The following is a 21297-nucleotide window of genomic DNA, read 5'->3' as shown; positions in this document are numbered from 1 at the left end:
TATAGCTATCCACCTATGACCAGACACTGGAGTGGATGTGGTTCATCAGTGGACTCTCTTACTAAGTGCCCAGATGTGTGGTGGGGGTATGTGGGTGTTTCTTGCACATTACTGCAGCTGAGACTCAAACTGGAACCCTCACAGGCTGTAGGCAGCATCTCTGACAGGAGCTAAAAGGGAGCCTTGAGTACAAAGGGGGCTTGAAGGAAAGGCTGAAATATCTGTTACCGCTCGGATGTGCTATCTTTTGAAATCCAGATTAGACTTTTCCAACCCACTTGCTGGCATTAATTTCCAAATCCAGTTATATAGTATCACTGTAAAGAAAACAAACCGAGTTTTCGCAAGAAGAAAAGGAGGACTTGTGGCACCTTAGAGGCTAACAAATTTATTTGAGCATAAGCTTTCGTGAGTTACAGCTCACTTCATCGGATGCATTCAGTGGGAAATACAGTGGGGAGATTTATATACACAGAGAACATGAAACAATGGGTGTTACCATACACACTGTAACGAGAGTGATCACTTAAGATGAGCTAATACCGGCAGGAGAGCCGGGGCCGGGGGGGGGGGGGGGGAGCCTTTTGTAGTGATAATCAAGGTGGACCATTTCCAGCAGTTGACAAGAACGTCTGAGGAACAGTGGGGGGTTGGGGGGGGAAGAAACATGGGGAAATAGTTTTATTTTGTCTAATGACCCATCCACTCCCAGTCTCTATTCAAGCCTAAGTTAATTGTATCCAGTTTGCAAATTAATTCCAATTCAGCAGTCTCTCGTTGGAGCCTGTTTTTGAAGTTTTTTTTGTTGAAGAATTGGCCCACCTTGATTATCACTACAAAAGGTTTTCTTCCCCTGCCTCCCCCCCCCCCCCCCGCTCTCCTGCTGGTATTAGCTCACCTTAAGTGATCACTCTCCTTACAGTGTGTATGGTAACACCGATTGTTTCATGTTCTCTATGTATATAAATATCCCCACTGTATTTTCCACTGAATGCATCTGATGAAGTGAGCTGTAGCTCACAAAAGCTTATGCTCAAATAAATTTGTTAGTCTCTAAGGTGCCACAAGTACTCTTTTTTTCTTTTTGTGAATACAGACTAACACGGCTACTACTCTGAAACCTAGTTTTGTTCCTATTCTATCTGTGACATTTAATTCAAGGGAGGGGTAGCAGGCAGGATGCTGCCAGAATTCTCCCACCTCTAGTTCGGCCTCTCTGAGAGCTTTTGCTCTCTGATCACTGTTGTAAATTGATCCTGTACACATTGGTGTGTGACACAGGTACTGTGCAAAGCCCTTTAGGAGGCTTATTCCCTGGGAAAGGAAAGAGAAATTTAAAAGGTCAGCAGTTTGGGAGCTCTTCCTTCTGCATTTGCTTTTGAAGCTGCCATCTAGAAATTTCCTGTGATTTTTGTCACCATTTTATTTGTGGCCACTTGGACTGCTAAGTACTCAGTCTCCTTTATAGTTTTCACATCACTACCTGATGGGAAATTGCCAAAGTATAATTTGAAATGGAAAAACTCAGAAAACAGATATGTGAGTGCCCACAATGAGATATTACCGTTAAAATACAAACGAGTCATAAATAAACCCTTGTGTTGCTATTTATCTTGAAAGCATCAATGTTTCACTGGAATGTTGACGATTCAAAGCAATGTATCTGAGGAAATACGCAAGGCACATTTTGGCCATATATCTAGCTATGTTTGGCATTCAAATGGTTAAGCAGTGAGGTGGTGGGGTAGGATTAGGGGAGTATATGAAAATCTCAATGATTTCATAAATCCCAAACTTAAGAGTGTCTGAAGTGCTGACCATGGTGACTGCTGTAGGCACCAACCAATACCAAATTCTTCAGAAATCCTGGAGTATTCCTACTGTTCTGTTCTCATCACAACAGGAGGATACGGCTTCAGGTACCCGATTTCCCACTGCCCTGCACTGTGTAGTCATTTATACCTGTGACAAGCGAGTGTAAAATACTACTAAATCAGAAGCATTTTGCACAGGTGTAAATGACTACAAAAGGTGCAGGGCACTGCAGAATCAGATCCAAGAGGTAGAATGTGTCTTTTAAGTGCTGGTCTGCTTTAGAGGTACCATAGAATATCAGGGTTGGTCATCTAGTCCACCCTCTGCTCAAAGTAGGAACAATCCCCAACTGAATCATCCCAGCCAGGGCTTTGTCAAGCCTGACCTTAAAAACCTCTAAGGAAGGAGATTCCACCACCTCCCTAGGTAACCCATTCCAGTGCTTCACCACCCTCCTAGTGGAAAAAGTTTTTCCTAATATCCAACCTAAACCTCCTCCACTGCAACTTGAGTCCATTACTCCTTGTTCTGTCATCTGCTACGACTGAGGACAGTCTAGATCCATCCTCTTTGGAACCCCCTTTCAGGTAGTTGAAAGCAGCTATCAAATCCCCCCTCACTCTTCTCTTCTGCAGACTAAACAATCCCAGTTCCCTCAGCCTCTCCTCATAAGTCATGTGCTCCAGCCCCCTAATCATTTTTGTTGCCCTCCTCTGGACTCTTTCCAATTTTTCCACATCCTTCTTGTAGTGTGGGGCCCAGAACTGGACACACTACTCCAGATGAGGCCTCACCAATGCTGAATAGAGGGGAACAATCACGTCCCTCAATCTGCTGGCAGTGCCCTTACTTATACAGCCCCAAATGCCGTTAGTCTTCTTGGCAACAAAGGCACACGGTTGACTCATATCCAGCTTCTCGTCCACTGTAACCCCTAGGTCCTCTTCTGCAGAACTCCTGCCGAGCCATTCGGTCCCTAGTCTGTAGCAGTGCATGGGATTCTTCCGTCCTAAGTGCAGGACTCTGAACCTCATCAGATTTCTTTTGGCCCAATCCTCTAATTTGTCTAGGTCCCTCTGCATCCTATCCTTAACCTCCAGCATATCTACCACTCCTCCCAGTTTAGTGTCATCTGCAAACTTCCTTAGGGTGCAATCCACACCATCCTCCAGATCATTAATGAAGATATTGAACAAAACCGGCCCAAGGACTGACCCTTGGGGCACTCCACTTGATACCGGCTGCCAACTAGACATGGAGCCATTGATCACTACCCGTTGAGCCCAATGATCTAGCCAGCTTTCTATCCACCTTATAGTCCATTCATCCAGCCCATAATACTTTAACTTGCTGGCAAGATTACTGTGGAAGATCGTATAAAAAGCTTTGCTAAAGTCAAGGAATAACACATCCACTGTTTTGCCCTCATCCACAGAGCCAGTTATCTCACCATAGAAGGCAATTAAGTTAGTCAGGCATGACTTGCCCTTGGTGAATCCATGCTGACTGTTCCCGATCACTTTCCTCTCCTCAAAGTGCTTCAAAATTGATTCCTTGAGGACCTGCTCCATGATTTTTCCAGGGACTGAGGTGAGGCTGACTGGCCTGTAGCTCCCCAGATCCTCCTCCTTCCCTTTTTTAAAGATGGGCACTACATTAGCCTTTTTTCCCGTCATCCGGGACTTCCCCCGATCACCATGAGTAGTGCATAGTTAAACCATTGCAGAGGGAGTCAAAGGGGTGCAGCATTCAAACACAGCTTAAGAGCCCTAAGTTTCTGTATAAATTGCTTGGGGAGTTACTAAAATGTACCCTCAGTTTAAATAAGATCTTTTGGGAAGGGATTGTCTTTATCCATTTTGTAAATTCCCATGCACAATTATGATGCTATATTAGTCTTTAAAAATAATAATACATTTATTCCCATAGGTCAATATTTTCAAACCTTAGTGCCTAAAGTTAGGCTCCTAAATATATGTTTAGGCAATTAGATAAGCTTTTATTTGAATGTCTAAATATGAATTTAGGAGTGTTAGATTAAAAATTACCAAAATTAAAGTATCTCAGAGTTCACCACTAATTATATCACTCTTGTCTTCTATCCAGTATGTGACCTTTGGCAGCGTAATAGTTAGTGGTTCCATCCTTGAGCTCTTTCGCTACTGGAGAGATGAGCCTGTTGCTGCATTTAAACGCATCACCTTCTATGGTTTGTGAACAAATGCTGTTGAGCTGTTTCATCATCTTCTTGACTGCTGGTGTTGTCTAAGTTCTTCTGAGAGATCAACCAATTCAGGAATTCAGACAGCTTGGATTTTTATTTTTTTATTGCACTTGGATGGTACTAATTATTTTCATATTAAAACTCAACCATTGCATTTGGTTTGACTATATGAGGGAAAGGAAGGAGCAGGAAAAGAACAAAGCCCTGTTTAATACAGTGGAAACGTCACTGTTGCACCATGTTGTGTTATGGTGGCAAAACGAAAGATCAAGCAAAAGTGAAAACCGATCATCATGCAATTTATTTTTAGGAAGCAGCCTCCTACAGAAAATCACAGAATACCTTGCAGTGAGAGGCAGATAAAAGAGAGAATTCTTTACAGAGTACAGTGTGGAGACTCTCATCCAGGGAGACAGGGGAAGGCATCTTTGGAAATGGAGTTAATAATACCTACAGAGAACAGTAAGTGCTCTCACAATGATGAACATGGAATGGATGGATAGAAAAGAGACAAGTCCTAAAAACAGTAAAGGTATTTTTGCAGATAAGTTTATGTGAGGGGAGAATGCTGGGTGTACTAATGGAGAAGAACAAGATGAGTAGGCTGAGTGTTTGAGTGAGGCTGGAATGAAAGGCGTGTGCAGTGGTGGGGTTAGTATTAGAGAAGGGGATAAGGGGATCATATAATTGGTTAAAATAGACTGAGGACTGGGCTTTAGTGTGCCTCATAGGTTAATGCAAAAATAAAGGATTTTCTTTCTCAAATAGGACTCTGTCAGTCACAGTGTAGTAGTCTGAATGACCAGATGTCTTGATTCTCTGGCTGTTGTCCCACTTTGTGAAGCATCAAGCCACAGGCTGCAAAATGCCCCCCCCCGCTTTTATTTTGCATGATCAGCAAGGTTAATAACTGAAGCAATAAAAAACTCCATTTGTATCCTTTGATTGGCTGATTATATGCTTACAATCAACCAATCCCAGGCGTGTGGGGGGGGACGAAGCTTTTGATTTCCTACACCTCACTGTCAGCAAGCCAGTGCAGAGGCAGCAAATATTAGATTAAAAGTATTAAAAGAAGCCAAAAAACCTTGCTCTATATCAGCCTAGAGGTGCATTTACTTACCCCTCTCTTCAGTCACATATCTTTCTTGAAATAGGTCATCAGGTTGTTTCCATGTTCATTTCCGAAGAGGTCGGAAGTATTACCTGAGCCATCAGCAGGAGATCTTTACTGCCTGAGTCAGAGGAAGAGCTGGTGCGAGTGGAGACTTCCTTCTGCCAGAAAGTAAAAGACTGGGTAATAGTGTCCACCTAATTAGGTGCCAGTTGGCAGTGATGTATAATGGCACATCTACAAACAGTGAGGTCACCATGCTGCATCATAGAATCATAGAATCATAGAATATCAGGGTTGGAAGGGACCCCAGAAGGTCATCTAGTCCAACCCCCTGCTCAAAGCAGGACCAATTCCCAGTTAAATCATCCCAGCCAGGGCTTTGTCAAGCCTGACCTTAAAAACCTCTAAGGAAGGAGATTCTACCACCTCCCTAGGTAACGCATTCCAGTGTTTCACCACCCTCTTAGTGAAAAAGTTTTTCCTAATATCCAATCTAAACCTCCCCCACTGCAACTTGAGACCATTACTCCTCGTTCTGTCATCTGCTACCATTGAGAACAGTCTAGAGCGATCCTCTTTGGAACCCCCTTTCAGGTAGTTGAAAGCAGCTATCAAATCCCCCCTCATTCTTCTCTTCTGCAGGCTAAACAATCCCAGCTCCCTCAGCCTCTCCTCATAACTCATGTGTTCCAGTCCCCTAATCATTTTTGTTGGGAATTCAACAAAGTGGGATTGAAGTGGGATTCAAATGTAGGATTTAGGCTCCAGAAACACAGGTCTCTACCCACTTGTGGTATTATGAATCTGATCCTCTTCTCGTGGGTGTTTAGATTCTGCTCAATGCAGAATGCATTTTGGGCTGAGTATTCTGTAAGTTCAGTTGTTGCCCGTCTAGGCAAGGGCTGAGTACTCTGAGTTCTGTGTATACCAAGACTGGTCCTATAAAATATAAGCATTAACAAATGTGTTAGTCCATTTGTTTCTTTCTTAATTTGTGTTTGCAAAGGTTCATGTTAACACTCCATCACTACACTTACTTAAAATTCATCCCCCTTTGCTCAGCCAGAGGGAACTCTTGCACCTGAATCCACCTGTCATATTCCAGGAGGGGACAGTGCTGTATTGCACCTACACAGATGCCACTAATTATTGCAAGGAATCTATTAAGGAACAACTGTATGTTTTAATTTGTGATGGGTTACATTAGCTCTTTGGGATTGAACCCAGGGGATGGGATTTCCCTATAGACTCATGCTTTGTATAAGAGAAATCCCTACAATCTGTGGTAGACATGCTTCTGACACTGTAATGAACTGACTTGTGAACCACCCGCTAGATCTGTGCAGAAAATCTCCATCTGTAAAGAAAAGCAGACCCTTTTTGACTTTTCAATGAATTTATCAAAAAACAAAATCCTTCCTCTCTCCTCTCTTCCCCCAATCATCTCCATTTCATTTGTGGAAAAACTAGTGCAGTTTTGCAGAAGTTTTCTTCATAATGTTTTTGTTCGTAACATTCCCCTAGCTGAAACAAAATCACCAAAATAAGTAGGAGTAATATACAAATTGTTGGTAAATAAATTTATATTCAGTTCACACTCCACACAGATTGCACACTTCAAATGGTTTCATGACTCTATCTAAGATTTTGCCTATGAAATCCCTGTGATAGAATTTGAAACAAAGGATTGCAGGGTGCATTAAGGGGACGGAGCCATTCCCAACTTCAAATATGTTCAACCATCTACCCTCATGAGGGGCATAGGACTTCGTATGTTGACCTCAGAAGGTCTGGAGATCCAGTTTGATGTAAGCAACTAAAACCTCAGAGGCTTCTCTGACTGAGTCTTTTAAGTCTCCTATCTTCCTGCCGTCACAGCTGCAGTTCCACAGGTAATTCTAGTACAATTGAGTAAATTACAGCATGATTCTCCAGTACTTTTCAAAACAAACAGGAGTTTCTCAGGGGAATGAAAGGAGCCAGTGGTGTGGGCCTTTCAGCCATGCTCCCATTCCCTTCTGTTCATTCGTTTGTCATTGCAGCAGCAGCTCATAGTGGTAGTATATTCCCTGGACTGATGCTGCTGTCACTACTGTTCAGGGAATTTGGGTCTCAGTTGGCTTTATGTGGAAAGAGATACAAACAGTTCCTGAGACAAATACCAAATAACTCTTACAGAGGGAAAGAGCCTCTCTGAAAAGGCTTTGACTCCCAGGCTGCTGCCTCAGCAAGGTTTTCCAAAACATACATCAGTGTGGTATTAACTTGCAAAGTGACAACTACCCACTTCCCACAAGCAATGGGAAAGGGCCTCATTTTATCAGCCAATAATCTCAGCTCTTTTGCTCATTTTTTTCTCTCTCTCCCACACCTCCTATCTACCCAAATCTGTTGTGATTTTCATACATTACACCTATGCCATAATGTTCTGTAAATCTGACTCCCTATTGTATGCAATGCAAACATCGCATTTGTCATGGTCTACATGCCAGTCAATAATTCTGAACCAAAAAGGCAGTAGGGAAGTGGAGCACGGAAAGGGACATGCCCCATCAGCAGTCATCACCAGAGAGGTAGAGATGGAGCATAGCTGTGGTGGATGTTCTTATGGCGTGGGTTCTCTCTGTGGCCTCCTGGGTGCTTTAATTTACACCAGCCGTTTTTTATCTTTACCCAAGGCACCCAACTGGAGAATATATGCAGTGTAAATCTTTGCTAACCATGCCCCTTTTTGGATTAGACTTGCCCTATTTGGCGTTTGCACCTTGCCTCACAGAGCCAGCCCGTGTAACTACAATAGCACCTAATCCCCCTAAGGACCAAATCACTGCAGAGTAGTAGTGTGGATGCTGTTCACTGATTCTGTGGTTTAACACCCATTTTATGACGCCTTTGCACAGGCACAGCTGTCTATATATGGTTTAACAGAGGAGCGTAAAGACTACAGCCACGAGGGAGGCAGCCAGAATTGTTGGGCCCTGCAGCTTTATCTGCACGTGTAGGGGAACTGAGTGGAATGTGGGTACGTCGTCTTTTTTTCCTTTTAAAGTTAGGGTTGATTTGAGATCAGGAATTGAGTGTAGACTGGGCAAGCTCTTATTCCTGAGAGACCAGGTAAGCTATCCCTAATAGTAACAAAGGCTTATTTAAAGCACCAAAAATTCTAAGGCCAGAGCTGCTCACAATGATATGTCAGTGTGTCTGGAACCCTGAATGGTATGCTACCCCATATGACCTGTAAAGTCTCTGAAGGATTGGGATGAAGGCGTAAAGCATATGTACGTCATAGATCCATTGGATTGAGGTATTATGTCATGGGCATGAAATCAGTAGAGCTGCATAGTTACAGCAGCTGAGGAGGTGTGTCTCTGCACAGTACATGTCAGAAGAGGAATTGCTGGGTGCAGAGTGCTCTTGAAAATCTGTCCCCAAAAGCATGTGATTAAAAATGCATGAGAAAATGAAATGGATCTGCATAGTTAGCTACACACTCTCTCTCACTGCCATCATGATTCTTTTCCACAATAACCAGTCTCCAAACATTGTTTATAAAAAAACAAACTTCTATTGTCTTGGCTCTGCTACAGTGTGTTTTAATCCCCCCCCCCAAAGAACATTTGGGCTGAAACCGTGAGTGCCAAGTCTCAGCTGAGGAGGAATTCTAACCGCTGAGGTCTAAGCCCCTGATAATAGGGATTTATTAAGGAAGGACTGACAGAGCCTGAACTTGAGTGGCCTGAATGGCCCAGCAGAAATAATGGAATGCTTGTGGCAGCTAGAAAATGATTGTTTATTGGCATAACCCCAGGGGAAGGCTCTGCCAAGAGCACACATTCTCTCCTTGCCAGTTCCTTCATATGGGAATACGGTACTGAATTTCTGCACCTAATAGTGGAGCAGCAGAACAAGAGGAGGAGCGATGGTGGCTCTAACTATACCACCTGTTTAGCGAGGAGGGAAAGAATTAAAAATTAAAGGCTATGTGCCAGCTCCCCCAACTGGTGGAAATTTATATCTCCACTGGGGTCAGTAGAACTTCACCCATTTACACCAGCTCAGGACCTACATCTCTGATTTGGAAACACAGCCTGAAACATGGGAGCATTCTAGGGCACGTAGTAGAGCTAGAGGTTCTAAAACCAGTATGTTCATACACCGTTCTTTCACTAGAATGTCCAGGTCTCTGTAAATCTGCACGTTATTAAAGGAGTATCTCTAGATTAGGCGTATCCATAGATGGGGGTTCTGATGGTGCAGCTCACAGGAACCGTTGTGATTCTCAAACACTGGGGAAGGCCAGGCTGGCAGTCTCAGAGCACCATGCAGGGGGTAAGTACAGAGACTCAGTTCCAACCTCCTACTCCCGAGATAGTAGGAACTGGAAGTGCTGTGGGAGTAGGGTGTTCCCCTCAAGCCCCCGCTTCAAGATTGAGGACAATCTGTTAGGGGGGAGGGATAGCTCAGTGGTTTTAGCATTGGCCTGCTAAACCCAGGGTTGTGAGTTCAATCCTTGAGGGGGCCACTTAGGGATCTGGGACAAAAATTGGGGATTGGTCCTGCTTTGAGCAGGGGGTTGGACTAGATGACCTCCTGAGGTCCCTTCCAACCCTGAGATTCTATGATGATTCTATAACAAGAGAGAGGTGTTTCAGGGTTTCAAAAGGAGCTTAGTTCGGCATTCTTTCAACAGAACCTGGTCACTGTGATGTGAGGCCCTGAGGCTAGGAAAAGGAGGGGCTCAGAGAGAGGTGAGAAGGATCCTCTTGGGAAGAACAAACAACCAGTAGGTTTCAGAGTGGTAGCCGTGTTAGTCTGTATCAGCAAAAACAACAAGGAGACCTTGTGGCACCGTAGAGACTTGCAAATTTATTTGGGCATAAGTTTTCATGGCCTAAAACAACCAGTAGGCAGGGCCGCCAAGAAGATTCAGGGGGCCTGGGGTCTTCAGCGGTGGGGGTTCTTCCGCTCTGGGTCTTCAGGGCACTTCACCGAAGACATGGAGCGGAAGGACCCCAGCTGCCAAATTGCCACCGAAGACCCGAAGCGGAAGAAGCGGCGGCGGATCCTTCACTCCGGATGTATTCGGCGGCACTAAAGGATGTGCCGCCAAAAACTCTTGTGGGGGCCCCTGTGGGGCCCGGGGCAAATTGCCTCACTTGCCGCCCCCTCTGGGCGGCTCTGCCAGTAGGTCACCAGTGAATTGCAGTGAGCTGTACTACACTGTTTTTATGCTGGAGTTCTATATTTCAGTATGTAATATTGGAAATGCATTTTAAAAAGAACTTATACATTAATAGGAACCTCCTTTGATAGGAACCACTCTGAATCAAAATTACTTTCCCACTGAGATTTTAACTACTTTTAGAGCTGTTCCCACTTCCTGTCTGCGGGCAGAGAATGCAAGCTTCCTTTACCCTGAACAGAAACCTCTATTTCTAGGGCCTTGCATATTTATTTTGCAATTCCATGGCCATGTAATATGTTCCAGAATTCACCACTTGCCACATAATTTTGCTCCAGAGTCTGAGTTTTCATTAAAATGATTGTTTTTAGCCCCCATGACGATAAAGATTATACTGAAAAAGTTAATCAGGTGTAAACTTAGAATTTCACCTCCTGAATCTTTAGACAACATGGGGAAAAAAATCTGTGAATTGCTCTATTCATCTTTATAAGTCATTAACTCTGACTGCGTAAGTAAGGATGACTGCGTAAGTGCCAATGTTGTTAACTATTTCTCTGCCTGCCTTTTAGAAGAAATATCCAGCTCTGATGTTTACTACACAATCCCAGGATGCCACAAGTCTAATTCTCCTTTAACCAGCTGCCAAAACCTCCAGCTTCCTCCCAACAATATCTGCCATGCAATTAGACCCAAAGGTCAGATCCTCAAAGGTATTTAGGCTCCTAACTTCCTTTGCTTTCATTTGAGTTCATATTTAATTCAATATAAACGCCTCCATTTAGACTTCTATCTCATGCTGCCACAGAATTTTCAATATATTCACCACAATGCCACAGACGCCAGGGACCTTGCCACAGAATTTAGGTCCAGAGTGTGTGAGGGCCTTGCCATTTGGATTTGAAACAGGATCTACTATATTTTTTAATGGATTGAGGATGAGGAGATGGGAAAGCTTTGTTTTTGTAATTTTCCTATACTTGGTAAGAATACAAGGTTCCCGATAAAGCATTGAGAAGATTTCCAGCTCTGTTCGTTTTTTTTCCTGAATAGGATGAAGGGAACATCCTGAAGGGATTGTGGCTCACTATGGAAATGGCTTAAGTAAAACATTGCTCACTTTCAAAAGTACCGGCCCACAGGTGGAGAAGGGGTTCATTACACCCACTTTTGGTCCTAGCTTGGTTGCAATCCCAGAGCAAGCACCATCAAACTGAGGTGATGGAACAATACATTGTGTTCAGTTCTCTTCTTGCTTCATTTCAGTTTCTAAGTAGTTTCTAAGTTTCTACGCAGTTTCTAAGTAGAAACTTCATAATATTTTTTCAAAGTGATCTGATAATTTTTTTGTTTGCCCACTGCCTGCTCTCAAGATGAGTCCCCACTGTATTACCAAATTGAGCTGTAACAGTACTCAAGCTTCAACACACCCACCTTCTCATGAGCCAGTTTAAAGCTCCACTCAACTCAAATTAGGTATTTGTTGGGATCAGGGTGGGAGTCAGGTTACGAGTAACACTGGATTTACTTCTTTAGCGAACTATGTTGTGAAGCTACACCCTTAGTTCCTTTTACACCTACTGCCATTCCAGCTGAGGTTGACTGATATAGCGACAATGCTCAGGGGCGTGAAAAATCCACACTCCTGAGCTCTGTAGCTGTGCTGACCTAACCCCTGTGTAAAGGCATCTAGGTCAACAGAAGAATGCTTCTATCAACCTAGCTACCATCACTTGGGAAGGTGCTATTCCTCCAGCAGCAGCAAACCCTCTTCCATCACTGTAGACTGCATCTACACTACAGGGTCATGCTCGCATATTTATGGCACCTCAATTGTGCCACTATTTCCCGTCTTGCACAGATAGATATCCTGAGCATTTCCAGCCACCATTCTCGGCTGGCGAAACTGATGCAGGAATCATGGCCAAGATTTTTTTGTTCTTTTTAAGTGACGAGAGATTACTGGGTGCCTTAATTATTGCATGTCCAATTTAGGGCACCTTAAAGGGGCCTGATTGTCAGAAAGTGCTGCGCATTCACTCTCTGAAAATCAGGCCCTTTTAAGATGGACACCAGGAAGGAAACATTTCTGTGGTTTTGCCTTACATCTTTTTCCCTCCATTTTCTGTTAAAATGTTTTCTGCAGATAAAAAGCTGCCCTTTTGTCTTCATCAGTATTCCCGGTTTGATTTTTGCACAGCTCAGGAAGCTGCTTTCATTGGTGAAAGTTAAAATGATACCAAGAGTGAAATCTTGGCTCCATTGAAGTCAATGGGAACCTTGCTATTGACTTCAATGGAACCAGGATTTCACCCTTCATTGCACAAAATCTTACTAAAAATTTATCATTAAACTAATAAAAATTTCACAGGAAATATTGGCATTGAGAATATATTTTTCTAAACAATCTCCACTGAACTCTCGAAATTACCATGAATTTTTGCTCTGCCCTCATATTCATAAATATTGCAGCTTTCGCATTGCAAATTTCACACTGCTCTGTTTATTAATCAGTGAATTTTCACTCTGATGCGGAATGCTGTATTGACTTACCACCTAGTGAGATGGCTGAATTTTACTAGTACTAAGAGCAAACCACCTTTTAAACCAGCACAATAAGTTTATTCTTTCCCCCCAAAGAAGATAGCAGAGCATAAAAGGAAGATGCAAGTGCTCTAAGGTGGGCAGGTGTCTTCAAAAGGGATACAGGTCTCCTGCTAAGTCCCCACTGCTTTGGCGATTGTTTTTTCAATGGTTAAGTTGTTTAGGCATCATGAGAGAACTCTGTGATCTCAAGCAGCCATAAGGTGCTGACTTGACTCAGTATGAGATTCCATCCAGAAATGATGTCTATTTATATAAGGATCCAGGAACCCCAGAGGGAGGGGAAGAATCATTTGGGATTAGACAAGATGAGGCTTTTATTACACTTCAAAGGATAGTTAGAAGAGCAGGGGGAGACAGTGAACATCAACTACACAGGATATTTGAGCTAATGAGGTTTTAAAAAATATTTTTCAAGCATATTTCAAAAGACGATAAGTAACAGAAAATTGAGTGATTAAAGTACACACACATGGAGCTTGTGGGGGAAGTGAAAACTGGCACAAGGAAATGGCAGGTATGTTTTATGGGGTGGCAGTGTGGCCATCATGCATATAATCGGGTAGCCTGGCCCTTTAAGGGAGAGGGTTCTGGAGCAAACGGACCCTAGGAATTGGCAGAGGCAGCTGCTGGAAAAGTGGAAATGGTCTCAGGGCGGGGTGGTATCTTCAGGAAAACAAGGTTACCATTTCTTTGAGGGCTCAGGAGCAGGAGCCTTGTGGGGCAATTAGGGTTGCCAGCTTTCTGATGGCAGAAAACGGAACACGCTTGCGCCACCCCTTCCCGAGACCCCACCCCTGCTCACTCTATCCCCCCTTCCACTGTCACTTGCTCTCCCTCACCCTCACTCACTTGCTCATTTTCACCAGGCTGGGGCAGAGGGTTGGGGTGTGCAAGGGGGTGAGGGCTCTGGCTGGGGGTGTGGGCTCCAGGGTGGGGCCAGAAATTAGGGGTTCAGGGTGCAGGAGGGGGCTCAGGGTTGGGACAGGGGATTGGGGTGCGGAGAGGGTGAGGGCTCCAGCTGGGGGTGTGGGCTCTGGTGTGGGGCTGGGAATGAAGGGTTTGGGGTGTGGGAGGGGCCTGTGGGTAGGGCCGAGGGGTTCAGAGTGTGGGAGGAGGCTCTGGGCTGGGGCTCTCCCTCACCCTCACTCACTTGCTCATTTTCACTAGGCTGGGGCAGAGGGTTGGGTGCAGGAGGGGGTGAGGGCTCTGACTGGGGGGTGCAGACTCTGGGCTGGGGGCCAGAAATGAGGGGTTCAGGGTGCAGGAGGGGGCTCTGGGTTGGGACAGGGGGCTGGGGTGTGGGGGGCATGAGGGCTCCAGCTGGGGGTGTGATGTCTGGTGTGGGGCCAGGGATAAGGGGTTTGAGGTTCAGGGGGACACTGGCCTGGGGCCGAGGGGTTCAGAGTGTGCTCTGGGAGGGAGTTTGGGTACAGAGGGGGGCTCAGGGCTAGGACGGGGGGCTGGAGTGTGGGAGAGGGTGTGGGGTGCAGGCTTTGGGAGGGGGCTCAGAGCTGAGGCAGGGAATTGAGGTGCAGGGGGGCATTCGGGGTGTGGGCTTCGGGCAGCACTTACCTCAGGTAGCTCCTGGAAACAGCTGGTTTGTCCCTGCGGCCCCTACGTGCAGGGGTGGCCAGGGGGCTCTGCATGCTGCCCTTGCCTGCAAGAGCCATGCCTGCAGCTTCCGTTGGCTGTGGTTCCTGGCCAATAGCAGCTGCAGAACTAGTGCTCGGGGTGGAGGCAGCACACAGAGCTTCACTAGCCACCCCTGCGCCTAGGGGCTGCAGGGACGTACTGGCGGATTCTGGGAGCTGCGTGGAACCTGCCTGAGCCCTGCTGCATCACCAACTGGACTTTTAACATCCGGAAAAACGGACACTTTGACACCCTAGGTACAGTCAATTACTAAACCAATCAAGGCACACCCTGGGGAGGGAAGAACGGCTCCAAAGGCTTCCTGTTCTCATTGTTGGGGTGGGAGGGAAGGGGAAGGGTGTCTGTTTACCAGTGGACCTGCAGACCCCCAGAAGAAAAAGGGGTGACCCTGAGTCATCTTTGCAGGTTCTGCAAGAGGGATGGAAGCCCCCAGGTCCCCACAGGAAACCCTAGGAGGAATGACTGGCTATTAATTTTTTTGTGTGTTTGAGAACTTTATTTTGAAAGACTTGTGGTCAAGGAAATAAAGGGAGAGAGTGGCTCCGGGTAGTGAGCCCATCCCAATGCAAAGTGTCTGTTGTTAGCAGAGGATGGGGAGTTGTGTTCTTCACTCCTTTCTTTGGCTCTTGTCGATGAGGCACACGCCACACAACTGCCTTCTTAGCATCATGGCAAACAACATGTCCCACAGTGTTGCCATTGCTTCCTGATTTGCAAGTGGGAGACAGCCTCTTATCTAAATCCTGTTCCTTTTTCACTAATTTCTCTTACAGAAAATGATTTAAAACCCAAGCCTATTCACACATGACAATCATATGGTGGATGAAAAACAAAACTCATTTGCACAGTACATTCTGTTTTCGTTGAATTAATTTTCTCTTTCATTTCTACACAGCTACCCTGTGCTTTTTATTTTTAGTTGAAGCAAGGAAGCAATTTCCAGGAAAAAATAAGCAGGGCTCACTTGCCTTCACAAAAATTAATAGAGGGCATAGGTGAAAGGTCACATGCTTTCAGCTTAAATAATTTTCCGATGGCATTGCATATTCTTTGGAGCTGAGGGAGAGGTCGGGGTAGAAAGGAGCTGGGGAGGTGTAATGAGCAAAAGAGATTAAAATGAGAACTAATTTTCTTTAGGGGTATAAAGTATTTTGAAAAACTTAAGAAAAAAATAAATATCTGGAATTGAGAGTCATGAGAATATAAGAATTGCCATACTAGGTCCATCTAGCCCAGTATTCTATTTTCCAACAGTGGCCAGTACCAGACACTTCGGGGGAGTACACAGAAGAGGGCAGTTGGAGTGATCCACCTCTGTCTTCTCTTCCCAGCTTCTGGTAGTCCAGAGGTTTAGAGTCACCCTGAGCATGGAGTTGCAATTCTGACCATCTTGGCAGATAGCCATTGATGGACCTATCCTCCATGAACTTAGCTGGTTCTTTTTTGGATCATCTCAACATCCCATGGCAATGAGTTCTACAAGATTAATTGTGCATTGTGTAAAAAAAGTACTTCCACTTGTTTGTATTAAACCTGCTTTGTATTAATTTCATCGGGTGACCCCTGTTTTTTTTTTGTATTGAGGGAAAGCTAAATAACACTTTTTTGTACACCATTTAAGTTGGGTTGCCAACTGTCTAATCACACAAACCCCGACCCTTCTCCAAGGCTACACCCATACCACGCCCCTTTTCCGAGGCCCTGCCACATCTCACTCCAGCCCCCTTCCCTCTGTCACTTGCTGTCCCCCACCCTCACTCACTTTCACTGGACTTGGGCAGGGGGTTGGGGTGAGGGACCTGGGTGTGTGTTGCGGTCCAAATACAAGACAGAACAAGGCTTTAAGCAAGCAAGCAGGCTGGTCTGCCTTGTCAGCTTTCCACCCTCTCTTTTATTCTCCCCCTCCTCCTGCGCATTACATACTCCAACAGATAAAAGGAATACACTGGCTTTGTTTAATATTCTTATTTACCAATTTCTGTCTACCGTATTCCTTGCTCTCGGGCCTTGAGCCCAGTCCTGGGAGGCTTCCCACGGTTCATGTCCTCTGGGCGAGTTTCCAAGGTTCATGCCCTTGAGAGGAGCCGTGTGTGCACTGCTCCTACACAACACTTAGGGTGTGCCCTGAATATTGCCAAGTGCATGAACCCTGCATGAATCCTTCAGGTGTGGGCTCTGGGTTGGGGTGTGGGGCCGAGGGATTTGAAGTGTGGGAGGGGGCTCTAGGCTGAGCCTGGGGCAAGGTGAGGGAGGGGGTTCAGGGTGCAGACTCCAGGAGGGAGTTTGCGTGCAGGAGGGGACTCAGGGCTGGGGCAGGGCATTGGGATGTGGGAGGGGGTTTGGGGTGCAGGCTCTGGCCAGGTGGCGTTTACCTCAGGCGGCTCCCAGAAGTGGCAGCATGTCTGGCAGCGGCTCCTAGATTTATGGGCAGCCAGGCAGCTCTGCGTGCTGCCCCTGCCTCCAAGCACCACCCCCATCAGCTCCCATTGGCCGCAGTTCCCCGTTCCCAGCCAATGGGAGCTGTAGAGTCAGTGCTTGGGGTGGGGATAGCGCACAGAGACCCCATAGCCGTGCCTCCTCCTAGGAGCCGTTGCTGGACATGCTGGCTGCCTCAGGGAGCAGTGTGGAGCCAGGGCAGGTAGGGAGCCTGCCTTAGGCCCACTGCGCCACCAGACTTTTAGTGGCCTAAAATCTCCCGGATTGACTTCAGTAGCCTCTGGGAGATTGAACCTGATTCCGGGAGACTCCCAGCCAAACCAGGAGGGTTGGCAACCCTAATTCAAGTACCTCAGTCAATTCAAGCACAGTAAATGCAAGGATATAACAAGGATTGAAGAGTAGAAATGGATGGAGGCTGACACAGATTTGAGGAACCTATTGTTTCATATAGCTTTGCCCAGATGACTTGATAACTTGAAGGACTGATAATTGGTTGCAGAGTATTGCTCCAATCCTGCAACTGTCTGCATCTGGGAAGATCCCGGTGTCCAGTGGGACCCTGCTCAAGTCAGTAGGGTCCTTCATGGGCACAGGGGCCTACGTAAGTAGTGCAAGATGCTGGATTGGAGTCTAATTCACTACATGGTTAATCATTTAAATACAACTCAGAAGAATATCATGCACAAATTATTACAATCAAATAGCTTTTCAGTGGCTAATGTGGGATAATAACACATAGCCCTATAGCGCTTTTCATGGCTACTCTCACAGCCCTTTGCAAAGGAGGCAAATATCATTAGCCACATTTCACAAATGGAGAAACTGTGGCACAGAAGGGTGAAATTACTTGTCTGAGGTCACCCAGTTAAAAAATTCCCATTGGTGCAGAAGGAGAGACATACATGAAGACTGACTGAGAATGAGGCAGAAAATCTCAGCCTGGTTCCTATTGGACAGCTCTTCATGTCACAACAAAAGTACCATCGGAGAGTGTTGCTCAAACCATTGTCAGTGCATCGTAACAGGGTAGTTATTGTTGCTCGGGCTGTTATGATTTATGCATATGGGAAAGAAACGCTCTCTTTTACTGACAATGCCCACAGTACAATGAATTAGTATGGACAGTGCTTAAAGTAAATAGGAAGAGAAAGGGGAGCTTTCCCTCCACCAGTCAAGGAGGAAGGGGATCTATGGACTTGTTGCTTTTAGCTGAGGAACAGAGCTTTGCTTCTCTGCCTTTCCTTCCCTCCCTTCCTGGAAAAAGGAGGTATGAAGTCAATGGCAGCTGCACCACCTACACTAGAACTGACTTTGGTTCCATATTATTGTGGTTATTAATGATTTATGTTACAGTCATGCCAAGTTGCCCCAGTCAGGGATGTGGGCACCATTGTGCTAGATGTTGCACAGGCATGAAGTAAAGAGACAGTCTCTGCCTTAATGACAGGTTTCAGAGTAACAGCCGTGTTAGTCTGTATTCGCAAAAAGAAAAGGAGTACTTGTGGCACCTTAGAGACTAACCAATTTATTTGAGCATGAGCTTTCGTGAGCTACAGCTCACTTCATCGGATGCATGCCGTGGAAACTGCAGCAGACTTTATATACACACAGAGAATATGAAAAAATACCTCCTCCCACCCCATTGTCCAGCTGGTAATAGCTTATCTAAAGTGATCATCAGGTGGGCCATTTCCAGCACAAATCCAGGTTTTCTCACCCTCCACCCCCCCACACAAATTCACTCTCCTGCTGGTGATAGCCCATCCAAAGTGACAACTCTTTACACAATGTGCATGATAATAAAGTTGGGCCATTTCCTGCACAAATCCAGGTTCTCTCACCCCCTCACCCCCCCTCCCAAAAACCACACACACAAACTCACTATCCTGCTGGTAATAGCTCATCCAAAGTGACCATTCTCCCTACAATGTGCATAATTAAGGTGGGCCATTTCCAGCACAAATCCAGGTTTTCTCACATCCCCCCCACCCCCATACACACGCAAACTCACTCTCCTGCTGGTAATAGCTCATCCAAACTGACCACTCTCCAAGTTTAAATCCAAGTTAAACCAGAACATCTGGGGGGGGGGGTAGGAAAAAACAAGAGGAAATAGGCTACCTTGCATAATGACTTAGCCACTCCCAGTCTCTATTTAAGTGAGTTTGTGTGTGTGGTTTTTGGGAGGGGGGTGAGGGAACCTGGATTTGTGCAGGAAATGGCCCAACTTTATTATCATGCACATTGTGTAAAGAGATGTCACTTTGGATGGGCTATCACCAGCAGGAGAGTGAATTTGTGTGGGGGGGTGGAGGGTGAGAAAACCTGGATTTGTGCTGGAAATGGCCCACCTGATGATCACTTTAGATAAACTATTACCAGCTGGACAATGGGGTGGGAGGAGGTATTTTTTCATATTCTCTGTGTGTATATATAAAGTCTGCTGCAGTTTCCACGGCATGCATCTGATGAAGTGAGCTGTAGCTCACGAAAGCTCATGCTCAAATAAATTGGTTAGTCTCTAAGGTGCCACAAGTACTCCTTTTCTCTTTGCCTTAAAGCGTTACAAAGGCAGTTAATGACAAGACAGAACAGGAGGATGAAAAAACACAGTGGATGGGGTGGGAGAGCAGGAATAGGTGGTAACAATACCATGAACATCGTAACATGTAGGCTAGCTGTGTCCACAGGGTAGCTTGCCCTGCCTAGCCATTACCACCTGGCTGTGTTCTGAAGACATCACAACCAAAGTGAGTATTAAGGAAGATAAGATAAGTGGGCTTACCAATTTTGGGGAGAGTTCATGCCATTCATAAGAGCTGGCATGAAGTGATTGTGGGAGAAGTGGACTATCAGGGAGAGTGACACAATGTAAAGCTGGTGTGCAGTAAAGGTGAATCAGACCCAATGGCTCTGACTTGGTCTCACTGAAATAGGAAAATGCAGAAAATTAAGGCAGTTACTTTTGTATTCTCCCCATGGAATTTCCTGGCCTCTCTGGGCTTGAGTCAGATCCATTACTTTTAGTTTCGTATTTAATACCCTTTAAAATGTCTGCACAAAGAAACCGAACATAGATTATTATTAAATGTTTATATTTTCAACAAATGTGCTTATTGTGGTGGTATGGGGGAGGAGAACAGGAGCAAAATCACTGTAGCAGAAATGGCTTACACAGGACATTAAATGAAGAAGCCACAGGCACAAAAAAATGAACTAAAATAGCAGCCTTGGTTTTGTAGGGCCTCAAATAGATGCAGAGGTCCATATTAGTCACTGCTTGATAGCCACCAGCAAGGGCCACTTGACCACCACCTCAAGGTATATAGAGATGGGAGGATGTGTGTGTGTGTGTGTATGTGATGGGACTCTGCCAAAGGAAATTACTTGAACAATATAATTGACCTCACTTTGCCTCTAGGAGATTGATTTTGAAGACAAATTATAGAAATGTAGGCCTCGATGTGCTGGTCTGGGATCTACAGATGAATAACAGCCTCTGTACCCATGCTATGTTTAATACAGGTCAGCAGGAAGGGGGACTACTCTTATAGGGACAGCACTAGTCTCTCCCCAAAGCTTTTAATCCTCTGCTTAAAATTCTCTGGAGGAAAAGTATGTATGAAAAAGATAGACCATACTAGGAAACTTAGTCAATGACATCTGAACTTGGGGAAATCTATCTTTTTACTGGAGTAATTAATTTCTTAATCTCAACCTTTGTTATTAAGGTGTACATGAGTGTGATAATGTTGGGAGGAGGAAAACCGCATGGTTATCATAAGAGCCAGGGACTGATGACACCGGCTTGAGTTGAGCCAACCATTGTGTGGCCAGGTATTGTGGACACTTTTTCCCCCCATCCAACTATGACAGTTGAATACTTCAATACTGCTGCTATTGCAGATCCTGAGGGGCCCCCCCTCCACCTCTGTCCCCAAAGAGGCCTGATTGTCCAATGCAGGGTGTTCAAAGCTCCCTGAAAATGAGCCCTCTTTGAGATGTTTCAAACTAGACACTCAGAAATGGAGACACCCAAAATATCTAGTTGTTTTTGGAAATTTGGACCTGCATCTATTTAGACTAGTGGTGGACAACCTGTGCCTATGGGCCACATACGGCCCATCAGCTTAATCCGCTGGCGGGCCACGAGACAATGTTTACATTGACTGTTCGCAGGCATGGCTGCCGGGAGCTCCTAGTGGCAACGGTTTGCCATTCCTGGCCAATGGGAGCTGCGGGCAGCCGTGTCTGTGGACG

General features: G+C 45.4%; 1 protein-coding gene across 3 annotated transcripts in view; it reads left to right on the top strand.

Annotated features, from left to right (window-relative positions):
* PTN (pleiotrophin) overlaps positions 1 to 21297 on the top strand; it is a 117403-nt gene that overhangs the window by 54076 nt on the left and 42030 nt on the right. The window contains exon 3 of one of the 3 annotated variants that reach the window (XM_073322138.1): positions 10911 to 11051. The exons of the other annotated variants lie outside the window; for them this stretch is intronic. The gene's annotated coding sequence lies outside the window, so the exon portion shown is untranslated. The remainder of the gene's footprint in view (positions 1 to 10910; positions 11052 to 21297) is intronic. 3 annotated transcript variants of the gene reach the window in all.

Source organism: Lepidochelys kempii, chromosome 1, assembly GCF_965140265.1.
Source record: "Lepidochelys kempii isolate rLepKem1 chromosome 1, rLepKem1.hap2, whole genome shotgun sequence".
Classification (NCBI taxonomy): domain Eukaryota; kingdom Metazoa; phylum Chordata; order Testudines; family Cheloniidae; genus Lepidochelys; species Lepidochelys kempii.
The sequence above is the reverse complement of the archived record's forward strand: the minus strand, read 5'-3'. Positions and strand labels throughout refer to the sequence as shown.